At 53.0% G+C, this 13057-nt stretch overlaps 1 protein-coding gene across 2 annotated transcripts in view; it reads right to left on the bottom strand.

Moving 5' to 3' along the window:
• Nucleotides 1–13057, bottom strand: part of DNAH9 (dynein axonemal heavy chain 9) — a 1527051-nt gene that overhangs the window by 687744 nt on the left and 826250 nt on the right. The gene's annotated exons all lie outside the window — the stretch shown is intronic.

Genomic DNA, 13057 nt, shown 5'->3' with positions numbered 1-13057 from the left:
AGAGGTGTTCATTTTGGGGGGCCTATATGAGGTAGAAAGTGATTGATTCAACGAGTGGTGGTTTTAATGGGTGAGAGTGGATGTGACAAAATGACAACTACCCTATTGGAGTACAAGGATAAGTAGTGGCTAAACCGCCTACTCAGCCCTCACACTTCTACAGACCGACAGTGATCCCAGTCATAACACTGAAACAGGCACAGCCAAGTGATATACCGTCTTCGCTTTTTGGGCTAACGTGGGCTGAGGGAAGGCTATACTCTTAGAAAGGAAGTACATTTGAGACAGTAGCCACCTAAACAGCAATAGTTCAAAAGTTCCAAAATAGAAGAATGTCCACTAAAAGTTCTTTTAAAAAATATATACTTTAATTAAACAAATCAATCATACAATTACATTTAACAAATACTATAAAAACCCTTTCTTTAAAAGAAGTCAGAAAATGCAGAACAGGTACGTGTAAGCACTCTGGATACTTTGTCTGGGAGAAAAAAGGCAAAAATTGCAACATTGTCACTTAAAGGATATGTTCTTCAGGAAAAAAGATACAAGAGCTTTAGCCAGTCATGAAGGCCCCAGAAATGGGCCAAGATCAAAGGGCTCTCAATAATACCAGATTCCAGTTCTTAGGCAGTTTGACAGGGGACAGGTTCACATGAGGCTTCAGGTTGCAATGTGTTTGGGTCAAACCGGGTTTGAAGATTAATAGTCCTGTTGATCCCAGGGGATGAGTGATTTTTGCATTGGCATAGAAGCGGTGCTCTGTGTTGTTTGAAGGTGGCATTGAGTCATGCAGGTCGTTGGGTCACCAGAAGTGGTTCGACGATTGAGCATGGTTCACAACAATGAGTTTCACCATTTCAGGTCGATGAGTGATGTGATGTTCCAGCAGTTTGAGTCGAGGTTCAATGTGAAGTCCTGGTGGCTCGATGCTTGGTTCAAAGATGTGGTAGGTCCAAGGTGTCTGAGCGTGCACTGGTGCTCAAGTGGGGCAAGTGTCAGGCTCTGCTGCAGTGATGCAGCGTCAAACCTGTTCAAAGGATGCAGGCAGTGTTTCTAAGTGCAAAGCCAAGTGCCAAAGGCCATGGTGGCTCGAAAACTTGGGTCAAGGTTTTTCAAGCAATAAAAAAAAGGAGAGATGGGTGTTTTTGCTTCTATGGATGCCTTGTGATCCCATGCCAAAGGCTCCAGAACAAGGTGAGCCTTTTCAGTCTGCACTCTTCCAACCTAGGGAGTTTGACTAGCATAGTAGCAGGCTTTGATCCTCAGCAAAATCAACCCCAATGTGCCCTGGGGAGGGCTAGGGAGTAGATTTTGCCTCTGCCTTGGAACACCCATTTTAACCTCTGGCAAAGGGCGTTGGAGAGTACTGCTCTCCAAACAAGTTCCAGATTAATTCTTCATGATGCCGTTGGCAGTCCAAAAGTGAATCCAAGAGGTTGTGGGGGACCAACTCTTTTAAATGTAAATGCTCACAGGGATTCCATGAAAGCAAGTCTGCTTTAAGGGATCCACATCCAGGTCCCTTAGACAGGTGACCTCTGCTTCCTGATGTCATATCCGGAATGCCTTTTTCTGCAGTAAGTGGAGGTGACAAGACGGAGAGAGAAGCCTACAGAGAAGCAAGATGGAGGAACCCTTCGTCAAGCCCCTTGTGCTCTCTGACTGCTCTAACTCTGTAAAACGTGTCTAGTCCCCAGCTTTAAAAGCTCGTTGGAGGGCATACCCCTAGTGTGAGGCAGGCCTTTTATATGAAAGGGCTGTTTGAAGTCAGGCGATTTCCCAGTGAGGTGTACAAGGCTTTGCAGGGTGGTGTACCAACCCTCCCAGAGAGTAAACAGGGGCAGGCATCCTGCCTTTTCTCGCATTCACTGAAATGCAGAGAATCAGGATGCCTGGCATCCTTACAGCCTCTCATAGCTGTCTGAGCTTTCAGGATTGACACTGCTACGATCCGAATTTGATGTGGCTTTAAAAGTTATTGTCAGTCACCATACTAAAATCATTCTGGCTTATTCCTATAGTTTACACTGCCACTGGATTGATATATTCATGATTTTATTTTAAATCTGAGGTGCTGAAGTTAATGCAGGTTCTGTCTGCAGAGGATTTCTGCTCCACCGGCTGTCGAAAGGGCACGTGACCTTTGAACTTGTTCTGTGCCACTGACAGGAGGTGCTTCAGCTCTGTCATGAGACTGGTGCGGCGGGGCAGAAGTGGAAACTGGGCTTTTGACATGGGGTTTCATGAAAGGGGGATCTGGTTAGCAGACCATCCTTTCAAAGATGGTTTACCCGTATCATTTTATTGCTAATAAAATTAAAAAGGCTAGGGCATTTACACCCTTGCCAAACGGTAATCCTTCACAGGGATAATTGACAGGAGAGTGTTAATGGAGAAGGTGGGGCTTTGTTGGTGCAGAAAGTGGTTTCTAATAGTCTGGTTCAGGGCCAGGAAGGTTTGTGGATGATGGGGAGTCATCTGCCAGTCTTGTTGGGCCCGTCACTGTTGAATGATGTAGCCTTCGGGAGGTGAGGACATCTATTGAGTCAAGGAGGTAGGTGAGCTATTTCAGTAATGAATAGTGCATTCAGGCCGTGGGTGGAAATGGTCCATGCCATGTGAGCAGTATGTGCAATTATTGTTATTATCATTATTATTATTATTATTAGTGTTGGCTTGAGTGAAATGTGGATGATGTTGCTGTGATTTGGAATCCATAATGATGACATTGTAATGTTGTGTGTAATTTGTGCTGTCAGCTGAGAGAACATGAAGAAGGAGGGGTGCGACACATGATTTCTGGCTTATACGAAGAGTCAGGTGTAAGGGTCATGTGTCCTCAAGGCCCGTACAGTGCCAAAGAATAGTTGCCCTTGTCTTCAGATTCCCAGGGCATGACATTGCCTAAGGAGGAGGGTTTAATTTTGGAAACGGAAAAGGGAGGAACAGCACAGATGTTGGCCATTAGCAGAGGTCACGTGACCTGATGTTACTCAGCCACAGAGGCATAGGTGGCACAGATAAAACAGATATAAAATGGACAGATAAAGTGGGAGGGAAGAAGCTAGGTGCAGCAGAGAAGCTGGAGACAGGCGGGGGAAAAACAAATAACAGCTGAAAGGACAAAACTGAATGAAGCAGCCATTAATGATATGATATGATAGGTTATTTATAACGCGCTTAATACCCAGAGGTTTCCAAGTTCGGACACGTGTTGCTCTGTGTCGTCTTGCTCCCAAGGCGAGCACGCTGCCCCTGAGCTATCCTCCCGAGATACTGCCTATTTTGTGAGATTAGGATTAAACCCGGTTTTAGGGAGTAAAGGTGATTGATAGGCCACTGATCTGTTCCACTTGAAAGACCTGCTATTAATTAAAGAATTCTGAACAAGGTGTGGGGATAGCTCAAAGCTTAAGCATGAGGCCATTAACTTTTCCCATCTATCCTGGACGGCAGTTCATTTCTGGCTCACAATTTCAAAGATTGATCACTTCTTGCAGTTGTATCATCTTCTGATCTTTGCATCTTCTACTTTTGTGCTGCCTTTTTTCCTAGTGGTCAGTGCCAGAGATGGGGGAGGGTAGGTGGGTGGGCCGGCATATCTGAGTCAAAATTCTTTGAGCCTCGGCACATTTTCTTTTTTTTAACAAATAATGACTGTCAGATACCCAGGGAGGCAGTCCACCTGGATATTCCTTAGACTTCAGCCTGATGGAGAAGTGTTGAAGAGGACTTCAGTTTAAAAGGTTCTTGGGAGAAGAAACCCCAGCTGCCTAAAGCCAAGAAGTGCAACTTCAGGCTACTGCTGTTACCCAACAGACCCTTAAAGAACATTAAGTCAACATGAAGCTGTCTAGTCACCCTTGAGTGGCTAAGCAACAGATGGCCTTCTGCTCCATCGAGCCCCACTACACACTGTTGAATCACTGATTGATCCAATCAAGCCAGTCCCTTGAAGAATATTGCCACTGAGACAGTGCATCATCATGCAGAATAGAAGACCTCGAGAAAACCGGATCAAATCCTGCTACGCACTCTCAAGCCGCCGATCGAACTCACCAATCTGACTGAAAGCTCTGATCGATCTCAGTCAAGTTGTCTCAGTAAGGTTGTCTCTATCTCAATGACACGGCAGCTGTGACCATTAACATCCAAACCTGATTGACCCCTTGAAAAGACCCAGAAAGCTGTCCATCCACCAAGTCTGAGGTAGAGAAGTATTGGTATATGTGCCAGTACCTGGCACTCTAATGAACATGATCACAAAGCCTTGTCTTGGCCCCCCTCCCCCGACACCAATATGACATAAAAAACTAACATTTCTTAAAGAAACGTGTTTGTGTTTTTTGCTTGCCAGAGTGGGCTGCTTGGAAATGTCTTCTTTATTTCATCACCTTGGTGAGATTGTTTCGATGCTAACCTACCTCTAGGGAGATTATAGTCTGCACATGGCGATTGCTCCCTAATATGGTGGAGGGACAACATCAATATCAATCTGGTTAAACTCTATGATAATAACACATCTGAGCCAATTAGAGATACACGTTTTGGTCACAGGGCAAAGAATCCCTTGCCTTGTTTGATGTACTACTTCTTGCCAGCAAGGAATTTTCTACAGTTGTTCAATAAATCTGTTGTGAGGTAGAGAGAGAGCTAGGGTGGAAGACCTGACATCAGCTAAACAGGAAGCCATAGAGTTGAATGTGCATTTAGAAATAGGTAAGTACTGCAGAGGGAGCATGGAGGAGATATGGCAACTGAATTGCAGGAAGGAGTAGTCAGAGTGAGAATAATACATTGTGGAAGGGATCAGACTGTGTACCAAAGAGAGTAAAATAAGGTCAAGAGAGATGCCATGAATGTACTTGCGTTGGTTGTGAAGGGCGACCAGTGAGCGGTTGCAGAGGATGGAGTCGAGCTCAAAGCAGTGGGCATTGGAGATTTTTGGAAGATTGGCATTTCCCAAGAGGATAATAGGGAATTCAGTGAGGAGGAAGTCAGCATGAGGTTGGGTTAAGGAAAGCGGCACTTTAGAGTGCCATCAGGTAAATAGATGAGGGTGATAGTATGCGGGTTAGGTAGTTTGATGAGTTGAAGAGAAGATATGAGGAATATATGAGGGGGGACAGTAGTGAAGGGTTAAGCCTTGATTATCATGAGGCCTGACCCAACCTTCTTTACTTCACTGGTTGAGGAGGCTAGGATACAGTGGCTGAGGCAATGTGGAGAGTAGTACATGTAGTGGTGTCATGGGCCTGAACCATTGGGATTCACACGATGGAAAGATGGGCTGGAAGGAATCAAATTAGTTAGTGAGAACATATTTTTGTTGCAAGGCGATTGTGCAATCCATAGCCCAAAGAGAAGATTTGTTGGGAGGGGTTAGAAACACGGGGTGAGTAGAGGAAGCTCCTAGGGGGAAATAAGGGTGGCAGGTTAGATTATGGTGGTAAAAGAGGGCAGGGCTCCTTTTGTGAGTAGATGGACTCATAAGGAGGAAAAAAGTGCTATGCAGGAGAGTTCATGAAATGCCCAGGTAAAAAGGTATGGAGTGTGTGGTGAGGAGAAGTGTAGAGACCTGAAGATACATACAGGGTAATTCATAGAATTTCGCAGAAAAGTGCCGCAAGCGGCTGGCGCAGAGTGTCCGCGTGCGATTGTCTGCGCCAGGCGCGTGCGCTAAAACCGATTTCCGCGCACAGCGTATTCATGGATTTTAGGCTCCCAAACCAGCCGTGGCGCAGAGTATCGCAGCGACCCTGCAGAAGCGCCAGTAACGCCCCCAAGAACGCCCTCGCGCAAGGAAAAGCCATCAAAATCGCTAAATCATCGCAAAGGGCTGCGCTAACCCTGGACCAGTTGATAGGGCTGCCAAACAAGGAACGCAAAGCGGGTAACGTGCATATCAGGGGTACGCGGGAAGTTTTACACGCGATTAGCCAGGGTACGTGTATTACAGGGTTACGCGGGAATTTTCACACGCGATTTGGCTGGGTACGTGTATGACAGGGGTACGCGTGAAGTTTTACACGCGATTAGCCAGGGTACGTGTATTACAGAGGTGCGCGGGAATAATCACACGCGATTTGGCTGGGTACGTGTATTACAGGGGTGCACGGGAATAATCACACGCGATTAGGCTGGGTGTGTCCTCACAGGTGTACACTGTACACCCTACACGGCCCCTGCAGGCAGCCCACAAAACAGGGGACTACCCTGCACACCTGCTCATGTCTCCCACCACCCCCATCCCCCCAGCAGTGTTGGGCACCCTCCACCAGGCCCCCACCCATGTCTCCCACCACCCCCACCTCCCAGCCACCATGGGCAGCCACCATGGGCAGCCTCCACCAGGCCCCCACTCATGTCCAACTCATGTCTCCCACCACCCCCACCCCCCAGCAGTGCAAGGGCAGCACCACCAGGCCCCCACTCATGTCCAACTCATGTCTCCCACCACCCCCACCCCCCCAGCCACCATGGGCATCCCCCACCAGGCCCCCACTCATGTCTCCCACCACCCCACCCCCCCAGCCACCATGGGCATCCCCCACCAGGCCCCCACTCATGTCTCCCACCACCACCACCCCCCAGCCACCATGGGCAGCCTACACCAGGCCCCCACTCATGTCTCCCACCACCCCCACCCCCCAGCCACCATGGGCATCCCCCACCAGGCCCCCACCAATGTCTCCCACCACCCCCACCCCCCAGCCACCATGGGCAGCCTCCACCAGGCCCCCACCCATGTCTCCCACCACCCCCACCTCCCCAGCAGTGCAGGGGCATCCCCCACCAGGCCACCACCCATGTCTCCCACCACCCCCACCCCCCAGCCAACATGGGCAGCCCCCACCAGGCCCCCACCCATGTTTCCCACCACCCCCACCCCCCAGCCACCATGGGCATCCCCCACCAGGCCCCCACCCATGTCTCCCACCACCCCCACCCCCCAGCCACCATGGGCAGCCTCCACCAGGCCCCCACTCATGTCTCCCACCACTCCCACCACCCCCACCCCCCCAGCAGTGCAGGGGCAGCCTCCACCAGGCCCCCACCCATGTCTCGCACCACCCCCACCCCCCAGCCACCATAGGCAGCCTCCACCAGGCCCCCACTCATGTCTCCCGCCACCCCCACCCCCCCAGCAGTGCAGGGGCAGCCTCCACCAGGCCCCCACCCATGTCTCCCACCACCCCCACCCCCCAGCCACCATGGGCAGCCTCCACCAGGCCACCACTCATGTCTCCCACCACCCCCACCCCCCAGCCACCATGGGCATCCCCCACCAGGCCCCCACCCATGTCTCCCACCACCCCCACCCCCCAGCCACCATGGGCAGCCTCCACCAGGCCCCCACTCATGTCTCCCACCACCCCTACCCCCCAGCAGTGCAGGGGCAGCACCACCAGGCCCCCACTCATGTCTCCCACCACCCCCACCCCCCAGCCACCATGGGCATCCCCCACCAATGTCTCCCACCACCCCCACCCCCAGCCACCATGGGCAGCCTCCACCAGGCCCCCACTCATGTCTCCCACCACCCCCACCTCCCCAGCAGTGCAGGGGCATCCGCCACCAGGCCACCACCCATGTCTCCCACCACCCCCACCCCCCAGCCACCATGGGCATCCCCCACCAGGCCCCCACCCATGTCTCCCACCACCCCCACCCCCCAGCCACCATGGGCAGCCTCCACCAGGCCCCCACTCATGTCTCCCACCACCCCCACCCCCCCAGCAGTGCAGGGGCAGCCCCCACCAGGCCCCCACCCATGTCTCCCACCACCCCCAGCCACCATGGGCATCCCCCACCAGGCCCCCACCCATGTCTCCCACCACCCCCACCCCCCAGCCACCATGGGCAGCCTCCACAAGGCCCCCACCCATGTCTCCCACCACCCCCACCCCCCAGCCACCATGGGCATCCCCCACCAGGCCCCCACCCATGTCTCCCACCACCCCCACCCACCAGCCACCATGGGCAGCCTCCACCAGGCCCCCACTCATGTCTCCCACAACCCCCACCCCCCCAGCCACCATGGGCAGCCCCCACCAGGCTCCCACCCATGTCCCCCTGCCCACAGGCCCTGACAATCCTCAAGCATGGGTCTCATGGACAGCCACCACAGCCCAAAGACACAACCAAGTATTACATGCACCCATGATACTACTCCAATGGAAACAATGTAAATCAACACATGTGTCTCACACACACACAATGGTTGCAAGTGAACCTGAAAACCCATATCATGACATGCATGAAAACAATGAGATGAAACCACACATTGAAGAATTAAAAAATCCAAATAATGTATTAATAACAACAGTAATGGCAATCAAAATTAAACAAAATACACAAGTAAAAAAAAACAAAATTAAGCTGGCTGTCCCTTTTCAAATTAAAATCAATAAATGATAATCCTAAAAAAATTCTTCCAAAGTTCAAGTCCATAAAAAGGAAATGAAGGGAAAAAAGAAAATAAAAACCATTGCTCCATGGAAAAAACTATCCATAGTAAAAAAAATATCCAAATCCAAAGTCCAACTATTTACAAAGTATTCAGGGTCCATCATCCCAACAGAAGAAATGAAACCTACCAAAAAACCTATCTAAAATGGAAATATATACAAAAGGTGGAGCAGTGTCCGTCGACTCCAAATAAAAATAAACTATAAAGGAAACCTATCACTAAATAACTATATACAATGGCGGCGGGCCAGTCCAGCGGCTCACTTAGTGGTGTTCCGGGCCAGGGCATCATCGAACTCCTCGTCTATGTCCCGGAGGCGGTCCTGTTCTATGGCCCCGAGGGTCCGCAGGGACACCGACATGTTCATCTCCAACTCCCTGCGGATTGGCTCGAGGCACTCGGCCCGCCTCAGGGCCCTCCGCATGGAGTTCTCCGCCCTGACCATCGTGAGCCGCGCCTCTTCCGCCCGCTGCCGCTCCGCATCTATGGCGTGGCCCAACCGCTGCCACACGGAAGACACTTCCCGTCCAGGGTCCTCCTGCCCTCCGGCCGATGCCTGCCCCTCCGATGTTGAAGGCCCCGAGCTATCGTGGCTCCCACCTACAGCCTCCTGCTGCTGCAGCTGCTGCTGTCCATGTGCCCTGTCCGATGGTGCCTGCACATCCTCCTCCAGCTGGGGTGCAGTCGTTGATGTGGCCACACCTGCTGGATGTCCGACTCCCGACTGTGGCAGGGATCTGTTGTCCACCAGCCTGGCCGCACGGTCGGAGGCAGCTCCACAGGGCACCCAGGTGACACATGGGTGGGAAGATGGCATGGAGGACGACTGGGGTATAGGGGGTTCTGTGGAGAAGGGGGTCGGAACAAGGTCCAGGAAACGGAGGAATCCAGCCCTGGTGAGCTCTCCCAGTGGGTCAACGCAGTCAACGAGCCATGCAAGAAGACGTGCAGACTCATCATGAAAAGACTGCAGGTCAGCTCGCATGGCCCGTTGACGCAACGCCACCCCACCCCACCCTGGACAGGCTCAACCTGGTGCAGGATAGCCACATCCGCAGGGAGAGGAAGGCCAGGTGTTGTAAGCCAATCCCCTCCCTGAGAACGGGTCTGGAGGTAGGCATCCCCGCTGGTGCAAGATGATGCAGTGACAGGAGCAGGGACAGGATTCCACGGCGGCCTGTGCTGCCTCCTGTCCCAGATCCTGCACTGCACCACTAGCACCAGTGGAATCCCCACCTCCGGACCCCGCCTCTGTCGCTTGCACGGCCTCCTCCTCCTCCAAACCCCCCACCAACCTGGATGACTCCGTGCCATCTTCCTCCGTTGGGCCCTGTGGGGTCCCAGCTGCCCCTTCTGCTGCCGAGGAGTCCAACTCCAACCTCCACCTCTTGTACCTCCCCTCGTCAGCTGCGGCCTGGGACACGGCACCGGACTCCTCACTCCCCGACGAGATCAGAACCTGGGAGGGGATCCGGGCCTTGCGTCTCCGGCTGGTGGTGCGACCCCTGCCGCTGTGCTCTACAGCACCTTCTCCGCCCTCTTCATCAGTTGACGCTGCAGACAGGGAGAAAGAAAACACAGGCATCAGGGCACTGTCCAATGGACTCATACACACATGACAGTCATACATGAGTGGCATTGGTAAACCTCAGACATGGCATCACAATCCCCAACACACATGTCATTTCAACTTGCACACATGAGCCATAGCACAGGCATATTGCAACAGCCAGCACCATCCATTCACATACAACAGCATGAGCAGCCAAAGGTCATCCACACATCACATGCAACATAGGGAGTACACTACACATGTACACACACCACCAAACTTGCGTGCATGTGTACACCTCCGCCAACTGTCGCAGTGTTCCGATCGACATCCATGTCACACCTGACAATCGTTCCTCCACATCCTGTGCCATGCAAGCCCACACACACAAGCACCATCCATGTGTCACACATGAGACCCCTCACATGTGTCACCCTCACGGCCCTTTACACCCCCCCTACTTGCCCACATAAAAATACATGTTCAACCTGCACACTCCTGGCACACCACACGCACAGCTTACAATCAGTATGCATGTACACTTACCGCTCAACTCCAGACGGGTCTGCCTCTCAAGGACCTGGACGTGGAGCGCTGGGGATATGCGTTCCAGGACCCTCATCTGATCTTCCGACAAGTGGCCCCGGCACACCTTAGCATCCGCTGCCTTCAGGAGGCGCCGGGCCTTGTTGAGGGTCCTGGACCTGAAGTCCTCCCAGCGCTTCCTGACACGTTCGTAGTCGCGGACTGCCACCTCCTCCGCGTTGATGGCAGTCACGATGTCCATCCAGATCCGAGTCCGTCCTTCCTTGTCGGCACGCAACCTTCCAAAGAGGGCATCATACTGCCCCAGGACATGCTCCACCAGGACACAAACTTCGGTGGCAGTGAAGCTGGTGCCCCTCTGTCTCCTTGGCCGGGGGTTGCCACTGGTGCCAGATGTTGCAGTGCCCGACATGGCAACCCCAGAGGCAGGAGTAGGTGGGCAACTGGGTCCTGGGGCTGGGCTGTGGGGCGATGGAAAAGCAGTCGGGAGTCTTCGGTTCCAGCAGGGGTGGTCACAGCACCCCTGGCTGATGTGCAGGCAGCAAATGGCAGGGCATGTGGGCAGCAGGCAGTCAGGCAGCAGCAGATGGCAGGTGGGAGCGTGCTCAGGGCTCTGGGGGGCAGTAATTCGGCCTTCTGGGCAGGAGCGTGGTCTTCCATGTGTGAACGCGTGGCCAGCTTGCTACGGAGTGATTTTGCACGTGAAAATCCAGCACGTCTGCGTGTAATTCGAGGAAAGGCCCTTAGCGTGTAAGCGTGTCAGCACACGTCTGTACATTCATTGGCCCAAAGGCCACCAGCGTATGCGGGTCTATGAAGTCACGTGCACGTTGAATATGGCACACGTTTGAAATGTTGCGTGTTAAAAAAATGAAAGACACGTCCGAGTGTCAAAGCATGTAATTGGTGGAAATAGCGCGTACACGCGGAAGTGACAAAACGTGTAAATGGTGGAAATAGCGCGTACACGCGGAAGTGACAAAGCGTGTAATTGGTGGAAATAGCGCGTACACGCGGAAGTGACAAAGCGTGTAATTGGTGGAAATGGCCCTAGCGCGTACACGCGGAAGTGACGCTGGACGTGTGGGCCTGCATAAAAGGTACGTGTAGAACACCATTTCCTTGTACGTGCTTTTCGTGGAGAGCGAGTTGGTGAAATCTGTACTTCTTGTCGGTTCACACGCGATTTACTTCACGGCGTTTCAAGTTCGTACTCCCTGTTAACTCTGACAGCTTTTTCTCTTTTTTTCTGGTTTTCCTGGGCCTGTTCCCTCAAACAGTGTTCCCTTTTACTGTTGTCCTGTCCCCTCAGACAGCGTACAATTCTTCTTTTGGCAGGGGTGTTGCGAACCAAACGCGCTTCTTTTTCACGCTCTTTTTCCTGGCAGACGGTGAGTCACGCACGTATCTAACATCTGTGCTTGCCCCGTGTGTAGCCTACCCCTTCAGAGGTCATTCTAGGCTGCGTGTGACACGCATACGTTCATTCTTGTGTTACTGGGTGCCACAGCGTAGTGCAGGTTTTTTTTCCGCACACGTGGTCTAGGAGGGGTTGCATGCACGTCATCTCCCTTTTTGGGCTTCCTGTGCGTTGCGTGACCCGTCATCTTTCCCCAGGGGTAACATTCAGCCTTGCTAGATCACTAGGGTACAATTACCATCTGGTACCCAACCCCTTTGACCCCCAATTGCCCAGGACAATAGTTTACAGCCACTCCCATACGCACATTAACATCAGTGCCATGGTTGGGAGGCGAGGAATCCGTAAGGGTGGCAAAGGTGGACGAGCCACAAGTGGTGGCCGTTGTGGATCCGGTAGGGGACGTGGTCGTTACTTGCAGGGTGACCCTGTCCCCCCATGTGTGGAGGACCAGTCAAGGGCACCCATAATCCCCCCCCCCCCGGTTGAGGCTGATGTGGCTGACACCAGCCATGCTCAGCCCTTGTTGGACCAGCCCATTGTGGCACCAGACCTGGCTGACTCCATGGCTGACTTCCAGGTCAGCAGGCCTATGACACGTGCGCTGGTGCACGTTGATGTCATCAGGCCACGTGGATCAGGGGCAGCAAGGTCATCTGCTGCCCCAAGTAGGCAGGGTGGAGAGGCTGCAGGGGCAGCTGCGGCTCCATCCACCCCAGCTCTCTCACACCCAGCCAGGACAGTGTCGGTCCTAGTCCATCCTGCTGACATTCCCCCTGACACCATTACACTTGAGCCAATGCCTGCACCAACTCCCATGCTGAGTGTGTAATCCCACACTCCTGATAGAGAGTCCACCAGGGCTCCTGCCCCTAGTGTCCAGAGCGGCGCAGGACACTCAGGATCACCACCACCTTCCAAGCGGAAGAGGAAAAGTGCTCGTCCGGCACAGGCTGATGCCCCAGACACGGCTACACAGTCCGGCCCGTCGAGGAAGCCCAGCTTCACGGATGCCGAACTGAATGCACTTGTCGAGTATGTGTCTGCATATGATAACGAGATG

Source organism: Ambystoma mexicanum, chromosome 3q (genome assembly GCF_040938575.1).
Source record: "Ambystoma mexicanum isolate Mex_15411 chromosome 3q, UKY_AmexF1_1, whole genome shotgun sequence".
NCBI lineage: Eukaryota > Metazoa > Chordata > Amphibia > Caudata > Ambystomatidae > Ambystoma > Ambystoma mexicanum.
The sequence above is the reverse complement of the archived record's forward strand: the minus strand, read 5'-3'. Positions and strand labels throughout refer to the sequence as shown.